The sequence below is a fragment of the Schistocerca serialis genome, chromosome 1 (assembly GCF_023864345.2).
Source record: "Schistocerca serialis cubense isolate TAMUIC-IGC-003099 chromosome 1, iqSchSeri2.2, whole genome shotgun sequence".
Lineage (NCBI taxonomy): Eukaryota > Metazoa > Arthropoda > Insecta > Orthoptera > Acrididae > Schistocerca > Schistocerca serialis.
Genome location: NC_064638.1, coordinates 96,369,569 through 96,385,912, shown reverse-complemented (window position 1 = coordinate 96,385,912; position 16,344 = coordinate 96,369,569).

The window sequence follows — 16,344 nt, the reverse complement described above, 5'->3', positions numbered from 1 at the left end:
AAAAAACAGGTGGCGCTTACGCCGAGAGAATTACGCCCAGTGGCATATACAGCCAAAATATAAGAATTACATTCGTTCGAGGGTTGGATTCCCTCTCTTCTTCATCGAAGAGTTTCACTGCCTGGGCTACTCTCAGGGTGCACCTTCGACGTGGAAGATCCCTGCCGTGTCGTCTGCTTGCCGTCCATACTGCCTGCGGGTGCTCGCCGCCGCCGCCGCCGCCGCTTGGTCGCCGCCTTCCGGTCCTCGCCGCCGCCGCCGCCGTCGCCGCCTGCCGGGGCTCGCCGCCCCCACCTGGTCGCCGCCTGTCGGGGCTCGCCGCCCCCACCTGGTCGCCGGCTGCCGGTGCTCGCCGCCGCCGCCGCCGCCTGCTGATCGCCGCCGCCGCCGCCGCCGCCGCCGTCGCCGCCTGCCGGGGCTCGCCGCCGCCGCCGCCGCCGCCATCCGGTGCCCGCCGCCGCCGCCGCCGCCGCCGCCGTCCTGACCCTGGTCTACGGCCGTCTTCGTCTTCATCCGTCTTCGTCTTTGTCTGTCCCCAGTTTCTGTCCTTTCCTCTTCGTTCTGTTCGTTATTGCTTCTCTCTACCGTCATGTCCGCCCCCACCACCACCGTCACTACTACCACCACCGCCATAGTTTATACTTCCCCTTCCGCCGCCTCCACCACTATAACTTGGTGTGCCCAGTCCCACCCCCCTTCTTCCATCCCACCTCTCCTCACTCTCCCTTCACCCTCTATTTTTGTCGCCCCCTCTCCCGCTTCTTCCTCTCGCTCCTCTCGTTCTGATCCTTTCCCCCCACTTCCCCTGCCTGTCACTGCAGCTCCGGCTCGGGTGGTGGCCCGTCGGGCCACTGTCCACGCCCAGCTCTCCCCGTCACCTTCACCATCACCGCCGCCACTGCCACCGTCATCGTCATCGTCGCCGTCGCCTTCGCCTTCGCCGTCACCGTCACCATCTCCGGCGCCGACTCCGGCCCCGGGACCTGCCCCTCCCCGCCACATTCCCGTTGTTCCCATCCCCCACACCTCCTCCACCGCCGTCAGGCGCCCCAGTGGCACCCCTGCTCCCTCTGCTTCCAAAAAGGCTTCGCCTCGTCCTCCTTCCCCCACCCGTGATGCCATGGATGTCTCCCCGCCTGTCCTTGCCCCCTCATCCTCCTCCTCTACCCCCTCCTCCTACCGCTACCTCCTCTCCCGTCCTGATCCCTCTCTCCTTGAAGCCCGGAACCTCACCCTCTTCCTTCGCCAGCATTGTCCTGGTGCCTCCATCTCCCTCCTCACTCCTCGCCGTGATTCGGTCCTCATCTCCTCCCCCAGCCCCACCCTCCACACATACCTCCTTTCCCGCATCCCTGTCACCCGCTTTGGCCCTCATGCCTCCCTCACTCCTGCTCCTTCACCACCTCCCTCCCGCCAACCCCAACCTCCGCGTCGCCCGCCCACTCTCACCGCCGTGATCACTCGGCTTAGTCCAGTGATCACGGAGGAGGAGGTGTTGGCGGAGCTCAAGGCGCATCCCCATTTGGAGGTGCGTGCGGTTCGCCGCATACATAACGCTGCCGGCTCCACCCGCCTTATGCGGGTTTTTTCTGAGCACGCCCCCTCCATTGACCGTCTCCTGAAGGAGGGTGCCCCCCTTTTTCACCAGCGGTACAAGGTCGACCCCTCCTGTTCCCCTCCTCAATCCCTGCGCTGCCAGAGGTGTCTGCGCTATAACGCGCACCCCACAGCTGAGTGCCGCGAGGCCCCCACCTGCCCGCATTGTCGGCAAGCGCACTTCCTCCGGCAGGGCCCTAACCTCCAATCCCCTCCTTCCTGCAATACCTGCAATCTCCCCCATCCCACCTACTCCCAAAAGTGTAAAGCCCGACCCCCTCCGACCACTCCTGAACTCACCGTCCCTGTCCGTCCCCTGGACGCCCCCACCCCTCCTGGCAATTCCCTTCGTCCCCCCCCCCCACCGCTGAGGACGTCATCAGGTTCCTTACCATCGTCCTCCAGAATGTTCATCCCTTTCAGCGCCCTCACACCCTCCAGCAGATCTCCCTTGCTGCCCGTTCCATCTTCCAACTCAAGATGTACGCCACCTACTCCAACAACCAGGCCCATTTCACCTTCTCCCGTCTTGACACCCTCGTTTAAATCCCAGTCATGGCGCGACAGCAACGTATCCTTTTCAACAACATACGCTCCCTTCCCGCCAACAAAAACCTCTTCCTGCACACCCTTGCCACCCACCGCCTGGATGCCTTCCTCCTCAATGAAACCTTCCTGCAACCCCACCACACAGTCCACACTTCGCCCTACCTCCTCCACCGCTCCGATAATCCCCTCCCGATTGCGCGTGGCGGAGTTGCCATTGGGCACCACCGCCAGATCCCCGTTCGGCTCCAACCTCTCCTTCCCAACCCCACCGAACACCTGATCCTTAGTGTCTTCTTCCCCGGCCTTGCCATTACCTGCGCCACCATCTATGTTCGCCCCAACGCTCCTCTTCCCTTCGACTTCCTCTCCCACATTGACCGTACCTTCTCCTCCTACGTGATCGCCGCCGACCTCAACATCCATAGTCGTTCCGCCGCCCAGTTACGGCGGTGGCATCGGTTCCTCTCCTCCCTTCAAGGCGACCTCATTCCCATCCCCCAGCACACCCGTCCCGAATCCAACTCCACTCCTGATGTTGTTCTATCCTCCCCCAACCTCCTTGGCCGCATAACGGTGGATGTCCTGGAGCCTATTGGTAGCGACCATCTCCCTGTCCTCCTCACCATTTCAGACGGTCGTCGCCCTCGCCCCGACCCTCGTACTGCTCCTCCCCCTAAGTATGTCCACGACTATTCCCGAGCCGACTGGAATGCCTACCGGGATACCCTTTCCACCCAGGTCAATAGCCACCCTCTCACCTACCACCACCCTGACGATGTCACCCATGCCGCCTCCTTTCTCCAGCAGACCTTGTCTGAGGCCGTGGAGGCCCACGTTCCTACTGTCGCCATCCACCCCCACCGTCCTACCTTACCCCCACAGGCCGTTCTCCTCCTCCGTGAATCCCGTCGTCTCTACCGTGCCTTCCTCCGCACGCGTGACCCGGACACACTACGACGCCAACAGCAACTCCAGCGACACGTTCGTAATTTGCTCGTGGCTAAGAAACGCCGGGACTGGCGACAGACATGCACCCGTTTAAATGCAAACCTACCAATCAACTCGTCCAAGTTCTGGTCGGCCTTCCGTCGCCTTACCGGAACTAAACCCTCCCCCTACTATCCTCTTCTCCACGATGATCACCCCTTCCCTGACACCCTTAGTAAGGCTAATCACTTTGCCTCCTACCTCTCCGATGTTTTCTCCATCCCCGACGATCCCCAGTTCGATTACTCCCTCTTCCCGGATATCCGCGATCGAACTGACACCTCTGTCCCTCCCCTCGCTCCTGGTTTCCAGTACTTGGACAACATTGCACACACGGAACTCAATGTCCCTATCACTACACAGGATCTCATTGATACACTCCGCACAAAACGCAACACCGCTCCTGGTCACGATCGTGCCACCTACCGTCACCTTCGTGAAGCTCCTGTCTCTTTCCTCTCCACACTGGCCAGGCTCTACAATGTAGTCCTGTCCACCGGTTACTACCCCGACCTGTGGAAAACCTCCCGTATCCTCATGTTCCTTAAACCTGGCAAACCGCCGTCCGCCGTCTCCTCCTACCGTCCCATCAGCCTTACCTCGGTCTTCAGCAAGGTCCTGGAATCTATCCTCACCCGCCGCATCCACCGGCATCTCCGCCAGCACCGCCTCCTTCCCGTCACCCAGTGTGGCTTTCGGCCATCCTTCTCTTCCGACGATCTTCTCCTTCACCTCACTCATCTCCCTTCCGAACAGCTTAATTCCCGTCGCTCCACAATCTTCCTCTCCCTTGACCTCGAACGCGCTTATGACCGCGTCTGGCATTCCGGTCTCCTCTTCAAGCTCCAAACCTTTGCCCTTCCCATTAACTACGTCCGTCTGATCGGTTCCTTTCTCTCCCGCCGTCCTTCCTATGTCACCATCCATAACACAGATTCCTACACCTTTCTCCCCTCCGCCGGTGTGCCCCAAGGCTCCGTCCTCTCCCCCCTTCTGTACCTTTTGTACACGGCGGACATGCCGCCGCCGTCGCCCCCCGTCCACCTCCTCCAGTTTGCCGATGACACCGCCTTCCTCGCCCTTGCCCCCACCCTGCAACGCTCCCAACGCCTTCTCCAATCCCATCTTGACCGGTTCACCGCTTGGTGCAACCAGTGGTTGCTCAAGGTCAATCCCTCCAAAACCCAGGCGATCATTGTAGGCAAAACCACCCCTTCCTTCCGCCTCCTTGATTTCTATCTCACCGTCTATGGCCGTCCTATCGCCCTCACTCCCACCCTTAAGTACCTTGGCGTCACCCTCGACCGTCGCCTCTCCTGGACTCCCCATCTCCAGACAATCCAAGCCAAGGCACGTTCCCGACTCCGTCTCCTCAAGCTCCTTTCCGGCCGCACGTGGGGTCTGGACCCCTCCACACTCCTCCACACCTATAAATCCCTCATCCGCCCTATCCTTTGTTACGCCCATCCAGCCTGGATCTCCGCCCCCCCTACCTTCTATATATCCCTCCAAATCCTTGAACGCCATGCTCTCCGCCTTGCCTATCGCATCCGTCTCCCCTCCCCCACGCGGATCCTGTATGATCTCATCCCCTTCCCCCACCTCCTCCTTTTCCTTGAAAGGATACGGATCCTGTACACCTCCCGTAAACTTGATCCTCCTCACCCGCTCATGTCCCCGATCCTCTCCCACCCCTGCCCGCTGCCGCGCCTGTATTCCCACGTCCCACCCGGTCTCCATCTCTCCACCCTCCTTACCCTCTCCCAAGGTGGCTTCTGCCAGCTCCCCCTCCCTGATGATGTCCTTGTCCCCTCCATCTACCCCTCTTATCAAATTTGATCCTCCCCCCCACCTCCTATGTCCTCTCCTTTAGGCACCCTCCCTCCCTCCCTTCCCTTCCATCCTCTTTCCTTTCCCCCCTCCCTCCTCCCCTCTCCACCGGGCTTCCCCTCCCCCTTCCTCCCTCCCCCTCTCTCCTTTGCCCATGGCATCTCTGCTCCCCCCTCTCCCATTCCCCTTCCCATTCCTCCTCCTCCACCTCCTCTCTTGGCAGGTCCCCGGACTCGTACACGCTCAGTGAACATTCGCGCGCCGGAGATAATCGCCGTCAGTGTTTCGTGTGTGTGCCTTCGTTTGTGTGTAGTGTTGTTCGCCGTCACGCCCCCACCGTTCACGTGCCGTCGCCATCATCCATGTTCTGTGCATCGTGTCGCCCAGTGTTAGTGATGTTTCTCGTCCAGCGTGAACGGCTACATGTTGTTTCGATTTTTAGTGTCTACATTTTTTTTTGCCCACCATTATTACTGTCTACTCTGTGTCACCTTTATGTACTACTTGTTGTAACACTCAAGGCTGAAGAGCGGCGTATTGTGCTGCTGCCAGCCCGCCTTTGTATAAGGTGTTAAAATCACAATAAAGAAAAAAAAAAAAAAAGAATTACATTACTATATTAGTGAAGCCCACAAACGGTACATATGTCAGATCTTTAAAATTGACAATAATGGCTCTTAAGACAGATTTACGAAGCCTGTTACACAATCCAGTTAATACACTTTCGCAAGGAACCAAAATTTTAGAGCCAGACAAAATCACATAAGAGCCCATGTAGTGGCAACCTTACATCGTGAGAAAACCACATTACATAAAGGGTAGTGAGTTTAAAGCATTGAAGGTGCATCATAGCTTCCTGAGGAAATAGACCACTAAGGTTACCAGCATTAATGTTATACCATAAACAGTACAAGTTTAAAGCCTTCGAAAAATTGTCTACAAGCAAGGTTCAACTGGTCGTTCAGTATATTACCGTCCTTGAGCTCTAGATGTTTGAAAATTTGTAACTCTTCCCACAGATCTAATCTACGCCCTTTGACTTCTCTGTGTAGGATAACAGTGTCTTCTAACTGTTTAGGCGTATGACCGGCTATTAAGAGGTGCTCAGCAAAAGTAGACCTGTGTATATTCGCTCCTTTTTTACCTAATAGGTGTTCTTTATATCTTGTTTTCACAGCTCTGCCTGTTTGACCAATATAATATGAAGGACTGTTATTACAGGTTAGTTTGTAAACACCTGAATTGGAAAACCAGTCGCCAGAAATCTCTACTGAATGTACAAGATTTCTTTAAAAGGAGAAGTTACAGTTATATTTTTTTCCTTAGAAGACGTTTTATCCTGCTGAGGTTATCGGTCCCTAAGCTTACACACTATTTAATCTAACTTTAACTGACTTACGCTGAGGACGACACACACACCCATGCCTAAGGGTGGACTCGAACCTACGACGGGGGGAGCCGCGCGGTCTGTGGCAAGACCCCTAGACCGCGCGGCTACATCTGCATCTACATCTACATCCATATTCCGCAAGCCACCTGACAGTGTGAGGCGGAGGGTACCCTGTGTACCTCTATCGATTCTCCCTTCTATTCCAGTCTCGTATTGTTCGTGGAAAGAAGGATTGTCGGTATGCTTCTGTGTGGGCTCTAATCTCTCTGATTTTATACTCATGGTCTCTTCGCGAGATATACGTAGGAGGGAGCAATATACTGCTTGACTCTTCGGTGAAGGTATGTTCTCGAAACTTTAACAAAATCCCATACCGAGCTACTGAGCGTCTCTCCTGCAGAGTCTTCCACTGGAGTTTATCTATCATCTCCGTAACGCTTTCGAGATTACTAAATGATCCTGTAACGAAGCGCGCTGCTCTCCGTTGGATCTTCTCTATCTCTTCTATCAATCCTATCTGGTACGGATCCCACACTGCTGAGCAGTATTCAAGCAGTGGGCGAACAAGCGTACTGTAACCTACTTCCTTTGTTTTCGGATTGCATTTCCTTACGATTCTTCCACGCGCGGCCCCTCTTAATTGCTTACTGGCATGACAGCTGGTGAACTTTTCAAAATGGCAGACTTTTCCTGCACGTGCTGGAAATAAATTTTTGAAAAAAAAAGAAATAAAAGAGTAAAAAGACGTCTGCCAGGAAGCAGGACTTTACATGCGAGTGTTATTAGAGTGAGTGGGAAGCGACTTGTAAAATACCCTTCATTGAGCTGCTGAATCTGACTGTAACAAGAGCCTGAATGAAAAACGATTTTCGTGGAGCTGCTGGGCAATTTTCGGCAGGCGGCTTGGAGTTTGCAAAATCAAGGGGTCAGCAAGCAACCCTTGTGAGTGTAAGTGGCCTCTCTTGTCCCCTGTAGGAGGTGGCGATGTTTTAAGAGTGTTGCTTGAAACCAGTCGGAAGTGAGTGATGTGCATAGGAGGAAGTGTAAGGACGAGCTGACACGGAATGTGCTTGACTTGCCGACTTTTTGTTTTCGGCGTGTGTTTTGTTATAAGGGGCATCCAAATGAAAACCGAACACCCGCCACAACGGGAGCGCTGAATGGTTCCATTGAAAAGTTATCACCACACGCGTTAAGACGTTTATCATACTGGGAGAAGAGGCAATCAGTTCCTGTTCCTTAAGCCGTCAGCACACGGACCGTGCATCGGAACGTTGAGCGTGCCGAGTTTCTGACGTCATAGCGCGGAATAGCACATTCGGGAGTCTTTCCGAACGTGCAGAGCAATATCTGGCATGTCAGATATTCTGAGCGTGCGTCTGACCGTTGACCAATGAGATAGCACAACGCCACCTACGTCAGACGCACGCCGTCTCCCTTCAGTACAGAGTTAAGAGGCGCCATATTGGCATTCATTTCAAGCATATGTGCATATTTGCCGTTTCTGAGCACCTGAAAATTGAGAATCACTGGAAAACCCGTTGTTAACTGTGTGATTCGTTCCAATGCAATAATGAGAAACATCATATTCGGTGGCAAAAGAATTATTGTAACTTGCGTATTATGAAAGTAGGCTATTTCAAGGCAGCGACACACGGAAGATCCACCCAAAACGCATTGTTCTTGGTACAATTTGTTATAATTATATTGCAATTGGTAATATATCTGCGATTAAGGTTTTCAGCAAGGGCTAGGATACTATGATTAGATGCTATGGGTGTGTTGTTGGTTCAGCGTAAAGCGTAGCGTCACTGACCTGTGTTGAGTTGTTTTTGGGGCGGTGGTTCGCGTTTTCCCCCTTTCAAAATGGTTCAAATGGCTCTGAGCACTATGGGACTCAACTGCCGAGGTCATTAGTCCCCTAGAACTTAGAACTAGTTAAACCTAACTAACCGAAGGACATCACAAACATCCATGCCCGAGGCAGGATTCGAACCTGCGACCGTAGCGGTCTTGCGGTTCCAGACTGCAGCGCCTTTAACCGCACGGCCACTTCGGCCGGCTTTCCCCCTTTCAAATTCCTTTCCTAACATTCGCCTTTTATTAGGTTCTGATACTTTATTATTATACTATAATATTTGATGTTATGTAAATATAAATTCACCTTTTTTTTTTTTGAGGGGTGACTTTGTTCGATTGAATTAATCTATTGGTCAGCTTGCGCTAATTGTATAAAGGTATTTTGCTCCTTTTTTTTACGCTTCGTAATTCACATGTTGCAAAGATTCTGCTGCTGGGCAGGAACAGTGATCAAGTAAGACTGACCTTGGGGTTTCACTAAAATGTAGAAATGGCGAAATAATGTTTATCTTATACGGAGATGTATTCCAAATTTGTACCGCACTATTTGTAATGGCACTTTTATAAGCCTGTGTCCTTATTGATTGGACATGGTGTTTTCTTTTTCGTGGACGATGGAGGAAATGTGCATTTTAATGGAGCTAACATGGGAATTTTACGCGTGCCCGTTGAATAAACAGTGTGATTTACGAACTAGAATCATCCCTCAACTGCCGCTGGAGTGCGTTGCGATCGCGTATACCACGTTCGGGTCCACGTACCGTATGCACAAGTCGCATCGTTTCTGAGCGTTCAGCAGCACGTTGAACGTGGCACGCTCAACGTTTACGTTCGACAGCACGGTCTGTGTGCCGACGGCTTTAGGACAGGATCGACCGCTGACGGATCCACAGCCGCGCCCACTCTTGCACTTCCTCGTACAAATGAAATCGACGTCGACGCTTGCCTTTCTTCAGGTCGCTAAAGATGTGAAAATCATACGGTGAAAGTTCCGGGCTGTTGTTGTGGTGTCTACCAACCAGATCGTTTAAGCGTAGCCTTGGACCGACAGGCAATGCGGGAGTGGCCGTTATCGTGCAACAGGATGATTCCGTCCGACAGTATTCCTGGGTTGAAACCTGGGACTTAGGGAAAGGCAGCATTCGGTGTCAACGGGGCCGTACTCTGTTACCTGTGGTTGCTCAATTTTTTTTAATCACGTGCACTTTATTTGTAAACAATTGCAAATAAGTTTGAGAATAAGGAACAGTTATCAAATTTGACTGTTAAGATGCAATGTGCAAGAAAAAAATTCTTAAGCAAGTTGCACCAAGTTGACCAGAAATTCAAATTATTTGTCAGCTGAAGGCCCCAATAGTAATAACTCAAAAACAATTTGACGGCTGAAGGCTGGATAGCAAATTCTTATGGACGAGTTAAGCTTCTCCAAGAGATATCAAAATATTATAAAAAAGGACAATCATCAAATTTTCACTTTTAAGAACAATATCTAATTAAAAATTCTTAAGACCAATTTCATTTACGGCTGAAGGCCTTATCGACAAGAAATTCTAATTATTTGTCGGCTGAAGTCCCCAATAGTAATAATAAAAATTAAAACTTTGAACATAGCTGCTATGGTTCAGTGATCGTGTCGGAATTATATTGGAACAAATACGTCCTCGGTCACAAATATTATGTCAAAATTGACCTGGTTTCGACGCTACTATGAGCGTCGTCTTCAGAATTAGACTAATTGTTCTAAAACATTAATAAAATTAAAGTTTGTACTGACTCGAAAAGATGAAGTACTTACAAGTCACTTTTTTTAATATGTGACTTGTAAGTACTGCATCTTTTCGAGTCAGTACAAACTTCAATTTTATTAATGTACTATATACCTAATATGTTTTAGAACAGTTAGTCTAATTCTGAAGAGGACGCTCATAGTAGCGTCGAAACCAGGTCAATTTTGACTTAATATTTGTGACCGAGGGCTTATTTGTTCCAATATAATAGAAATTAACATATTTTTTATAAAAAAACAATCATCACAATCTCACCAAATCAAGAGAGAAGTGGGCCTCAGATAGTGCTCCAAGCATCGACCTGGGAAAGTCGCTCAACGTCGTAAACGATGAGACAGGCAGCCAAGAGTTGTATTCACTTAACCGGATGGCAACTCAAACTCGTGACAGTTTAAATGCAGGCCAACATTCTTGCAAAATCTACCGAACTTCTGATAACCAATACAACGATGGAATAACCCAGGAAAAGCGGAACTGGCGGACAGCTCTGCGTCTGCAGAATCCGGTGTTTAGAACACCCAGAAGCAGAAGGAACCACAATGACCAAAGTAGTCCAAAAGAAACAAATATTGGAACCACAATCAAGGAGGCAGTCGAACTACACGTCTTACCGGACAGCAGCGCCAAGGCTAGGAAAGGAAAGGTACACTGCCGCGAAAATACGCTAACCTCCAGGGCAGGTAAATGGGGTGTTAGTGGCCACTAGGCAGAAAAATACCGCTGGTTGAACACAGGGAATTCAATTATTAATAATAAAAGGTGGAGGATGGCTAATTAATTTCGCCAACTCCAAACATTCCAGTCATTGCGCTTCGTCTCAGTGACCCTGCTAGCAGCAACGTGCAAAGAAATGGCCTGATCTCAAAATAGTGGAGGTTTCACTACTGGGTGGATGTTCACTCAACTCAAAGGACCTGGGTCCGGTGGACAACGAGGTTGTGGCCCTCGCAACTGGCGGCAGTGGCTGAGTGCCGCCAGCAGTCCTGGCACATCCTCACACTACCGGACCTCACTGCTGCTCCGTCCCAACCTAACTCCCCAACATACTCCAACCCGGAAAACACTTGATGTACTTCCAAAGATAGTACGACAGTACTAGATATCGATAACCGCTGCTGCTGCCACTCGTGGACAGACAACATTAGCAAATGTAGTGGCTCCAGTAAACACAAGAAGAAAACGAGACGCCACTATCCCTATTACACGATGCCACCCTACAACGGCACCATCGTAGGCCACAACATGGCTCATGGGTTTTTGGACTTCATGGCGCTTTATTATTTCTGCAGAATGTCTTCATAGCCCAGCGCACTGACTGTGGTTCCATGCTCAAGGAACTCGCGAAGCAGAAGGCTCTTGCAGGTCATCATGACTTCACTGGAACAGCTCTGGAGTTATTTGGCGGAGGGAAACGTAGCGTATTTCCACTGTTGGCTTTGTCGTTTGCCCTCGGGTAGTCAGAACGCTGTCGGACGGAGTCATCCATTTTCACGATAGCGACCGCCCCCTCACTGACAATCGGACGAAGAGTATGCTTCAGCTACTTGGTTGGGAAACACTGCAACATTCCCCGTACAGCCTAGATCCTTCACTGCGTGATTTGCGCATTTTTGGTGACCTGAAGAAACATATGCTTGGAGATTGGCTTCATTCAGACGAGGAAGTGAAAGAGTTGGGGTGGTTGTGGATCCATTGGCGGCCGTCCGCGTTCTACGAATCGGGAATTGATCGTCCACAATGAGCTTTAGGTCACCCACCGTTCCTGTTAAAGATGTCGTCAATGTGTCTGAATATTTCCATAGTTTTTTTAGTTATAAAATCTCAGAAGCCGTTAATGCGAACTGTGACAGAGGTGACTTCAAATTTAATTTGGTGAATTTGAAGAATCGAGCATTGATGTCTAAACTGAAATGAGCAGTGTAATGAATACAGAAATTGGGTTGACAACAAGCCAGAGAAAGACGGAAGTAGTTGGTAGCAGTAGAAATCAGAGTAGCGGTACGCTTAACATCAAAATTGGGGACCACGAAATAGATGAAGGTAAGGAAACAGAACTACATACCACGGACGAAGCAAGGAGAACATAAAAAGCCTATTACCACAGTCAAAGACGGTATTGCTGACCAGTAGATGTATGCTACTATCAAACATCGACCTTAATCTAAGTAAGAAACTTGTGATAACGTACTTTTTGAGTACAGCATTCTACGTTAGCGACTCATGGATTGTAGGAAAACTGGAACAGAAGTGAATTGAAGCATTTGAGATTTGATGCTACAGGCGAATGTTGAAAATTAAATGGACTGATAAGGTAAGGAATGAGTAGGTTAGGCTCAGAATCGAAGAGAAAAGGAATATGGGGAAAACACTGACAAGGAGAAGGGACAAAATCATAGGAAACGTGTGAAGACATCAGGGGATAACTTCAGTGGCAGTAGAAGGAGCTGCAGAGGTCAAAAACTGTATAGGAGGGCAGAAATTTGAATATATTCAGCAAATAAATGAGGACGAAGTGTGAAAGACGCTGCCGCAGAAGAAAAATTCTTGGCAGGTCCAATCTAACCAGTCACAAGACTTAGAATCTGTGACATATCAGGAAGATATCTGGTATTATTATTAGACAACACAGAATAAAATCGTCGTAGGCGAAACATTAATGCATGACATATGAAGAAAACCTTTTCAGTTCTCTAAAAAGTATGGGTTACCTAAGAAGCTGACCAACACTGGGAGAGACAGTTTGAAATGTGGGAAGTAGAAACAAATTAGCGGGCAGCTTTGACTTAATTTCATGGCCGAGGCAAGAAAACGGCTGACACTTCCATTGCTTAACCCCATACTGGAAAAGATTGTACGAAGAAATTTCGGTGCAAATGCGGTTGGAATATAAATTACAGGTGAAAAAAATCATAATTTCCAGAATGACATATTCACTCTGCAGCGGAGTGTGCGCTGATATGAAACTTAGTGGCAGATTAAAACTGTGTGCCCGACCGAGACTCGAACTCGGGAACTTTGCCTTTCGCGGGCAAGTGCTCTACCATCTGAGCTACCCAAGCACGACACACGGCCGGTCCTCACAGCTCTGGTTCTACCAGTATCTCGTCTCCTACCTTCCAAACTTTACAGAAGCTCTCCTGCGAACCTTGCAGAACTAGTACTCCTGAAAGAAAGGATACTGCGGAGACATGGCTTAGCCACAGCCGGGGGGAAGTTTTCAGAATGAGATTTTCACTCTGCAGCGGAGTGTGCGCTGATATGAAACTTCCTGGCACATTAAAACTGTGTGCTCGACCGAGACTCGAAATCGGGACCTTCGCCTTTCGTAGGCAAGTGCTCTACCACCTGAGCTACAGAAGCAAGAAGCACGACTCACGCCCGGTCCTCACAGCTTTACTTCTGCCAGTATCTCGTCTCCTACCCTCCACACTTTACAGAAGCTCTCCTGCGAACCTTGCAGAACTAGCACTAAGCCATGTCTCCGCAGTATCCTTTCTTTCAGGAGTGCTAGTTCTGCAAGGTTCGCAGGAGAGCTTCTGTAAAGTTTGGACGGTAGGAGACGAGGTACTGGCAGAAGTAAAGCTGTGAGGACCGAGCGGGAGTCACGCATCGGTAGCTCAGATGGTAGAGCACTTTCCCGCGAAAGGCAAAAGTCCCGAGATCAAGTCTCGGTCGGGCACACAGTTTTAATCTCCCAGGAAGTTTCATATCAGCGCACTAAGTCATGAGTATCTTTTCTTTCAGGAGTGCTAGTTCTGCAAGGTTCGCAGGAGAGCGTCTGTAAAGTTTGGAAGGTAGGAGACGAGGTACTGGCAGAAGTAAAGCTGTGAGGACCAAGCGGGAGTCGTGCTTCGGTGGCTCACATGGTAGAGCACTTGCCCGCGAAGGGCAAAGGTCCCGAGTTCGAGTCTCGGTCGGGCACACAGTTTTAATCTGCCAGGAAGTCTCAAATCATAATTTGTTATTAGTAGACAAATGTCACTGCAGTCTAGATCGAGTGGGAGTTGATACGAATGAGTGAAGCTATGGAGAGTGCAAAAGCCAGATTGGTCTCCCTCCTATCGAAGCAAAGCATGGGTAACTGAAACAAAACCATGGGGTGGGACGAACGCAGACAATGTTAGTCTGGAAACGATCATAAATTAAAGCTTGGAAAGGAGCTAAAAATAAATATGACGGTATAGAAACAACCTATAAAATCTGCAATATCTTAGTCGAACTCCCCCACCCCACCCCTTTCCTACTTTCCCCAGGGACGGTAGGGGTTTACGCAAAATGAGATAGTCAGCATTCATAACAAGGCAGCACCTCCGTCATGGTTTCCCCCACAGCTCCACAGAATAAGCGCGAAAAATCTTCCACCTTATTCGCCTTACTCAACATAAGATTGTGACTGGGAACACCTATACTTTTTGTGTAACTAGTATTGCGACTCTGACGGCATTTTGTGTAAGATATTAATTATATGGTTCATTTGTGACTGAATTGAGGATTATTTGGTAGATAGGATACTGCGTGGTATCGCGTATGGTGAGTCGTCGCATATATAGACGTAACTCCAAACCTGTCCCACGGAAGAGTGTTAAAACTGTTGCTATTCATGCTGCATGCACTGATGGGAAAAAATTCGCAACCCAAAGAAGGAGTTGTGCGACATAAAAGAAAGTTGGTAGGCGTGTTTCTACATCTGAAAGAATGATGTCCATTCAAATTTCGCACCAGCCGCACAAGAGTGGCCCTAGTAGCGACACTACGAGGATGCAAATAGGGTTTGCTATAAATATACGCTGTAACGGTCGTAAGCGTTAGCTACCTTCGAGATCGGACGTGGTCAGTCGATTTTAGTTAAAAACGTCTTTAAGGCGACAAAGACGCCATTATCAATACCTCATTGAGTTTGGAAGAGATCGTGTGGAGGGCCCATGAGAAGCTGCGTGTTCCTTCTGCGACATTTCGCAAAGGCTTGGCAGGAATGTAGCCACTGAACATGACTGCTGGCAGCGTTGGTCAGGAGAATGTATGGTAACAGGAAGATCGGTCTCCGGACGACAGCATGGCACAACCAAGAGGAAAGACCATCGTGTTCGGCGTATGGCTCTGGCGCTTGGAATTCATCTGAGCAGCGTCTGGCACCAAACTGACACAACGGATTGTTACAAATCGGTTATTTCAAGGACAGCTCCGAGCCAGCTCCATGTAGCGTGCGTTCCACTGGTCACAAACCACCTCCATTTGCTACTTCACTCGTGTCAAACTAGAGTTCATTGGAGGGCAGGGAGGAGGTCTGTTGTGTTTTCTGATGAAAGCTGGTTCTGCTTCGGTGGCAGTGATGGCCGTGAGTTGGTTAGGAGGAGGCCAGTTGAGGGCCTGCAAACCACCTGTCTGCGTGCTAGACTCACTGGACCTACACCTGGAATTATGGTGATGGGTGCGATTTTGTATGACAGCAGGAGCGCTCTCGCGGTTATCCAAGCGCACTCGGACTGCACAGTTGTACGTCAGTCTTGTGATTCGACCTGTTGTGCTACCATTCATGATCAGAATTCCAGGGAGTATTTTCCAACAGGGTAACGCTCGTCTACATACTGCTGTTGTAACCCAACATGTTGTATTATGTGTCGATATGTTGCCCTGGCGTGATCGATCACCAAATGTGTGTCCAATCGAACACATATGGAACATAATTCAGCCAAAACATCATCGTCGGCCACAAACAGCATTAAGCATCCCTGTATTGAGGGGCCAAGTGCAAAAGGTGTGGAGATCCACCCCAAAAACTGACATCCGGGGCCTATACAAAACGATGCATGCACGTTTGCACGCTTGCACTCAACACTCTGGCGGTTACACCTGTTATTAATGTACCAGCACTTCACATTTGCAATGGCTTATCTCTCGCTTATCCAGTGAGCTTGCAATGTCAATGACTTAAATTTGTTACCCAGACAAATGTATTCCATTAATTTCGTTACTATAAATTAATTATTTTCTGTTGTTGGGTTTCTTTCTGTCAGTGTATTTACGACTAGTGGACATTAACTATATTGATGTCAAGCATCTGGCAGACAATGCAGTTATCCAAGTTGAAGCACTAACTTCAAAGACTGTACGAATGTACAGACAAATATTGATAGTACTGAGGCACTGAATTTCTTATTGTTTTCAATTACGTGGATTCATGATACAAAATAATTTTCTTAGAGGGGTGACAGTAAACGATTTTATTTTTGTGTTCTTACATATTCAACGCGAGACATCCTTATTGATACATACTCGTCGCACAACTGAGGCGATACTCCGTAGGCACGCAGTTTGGTTAGAAGACGCTTGTGAAGAACGATGTCG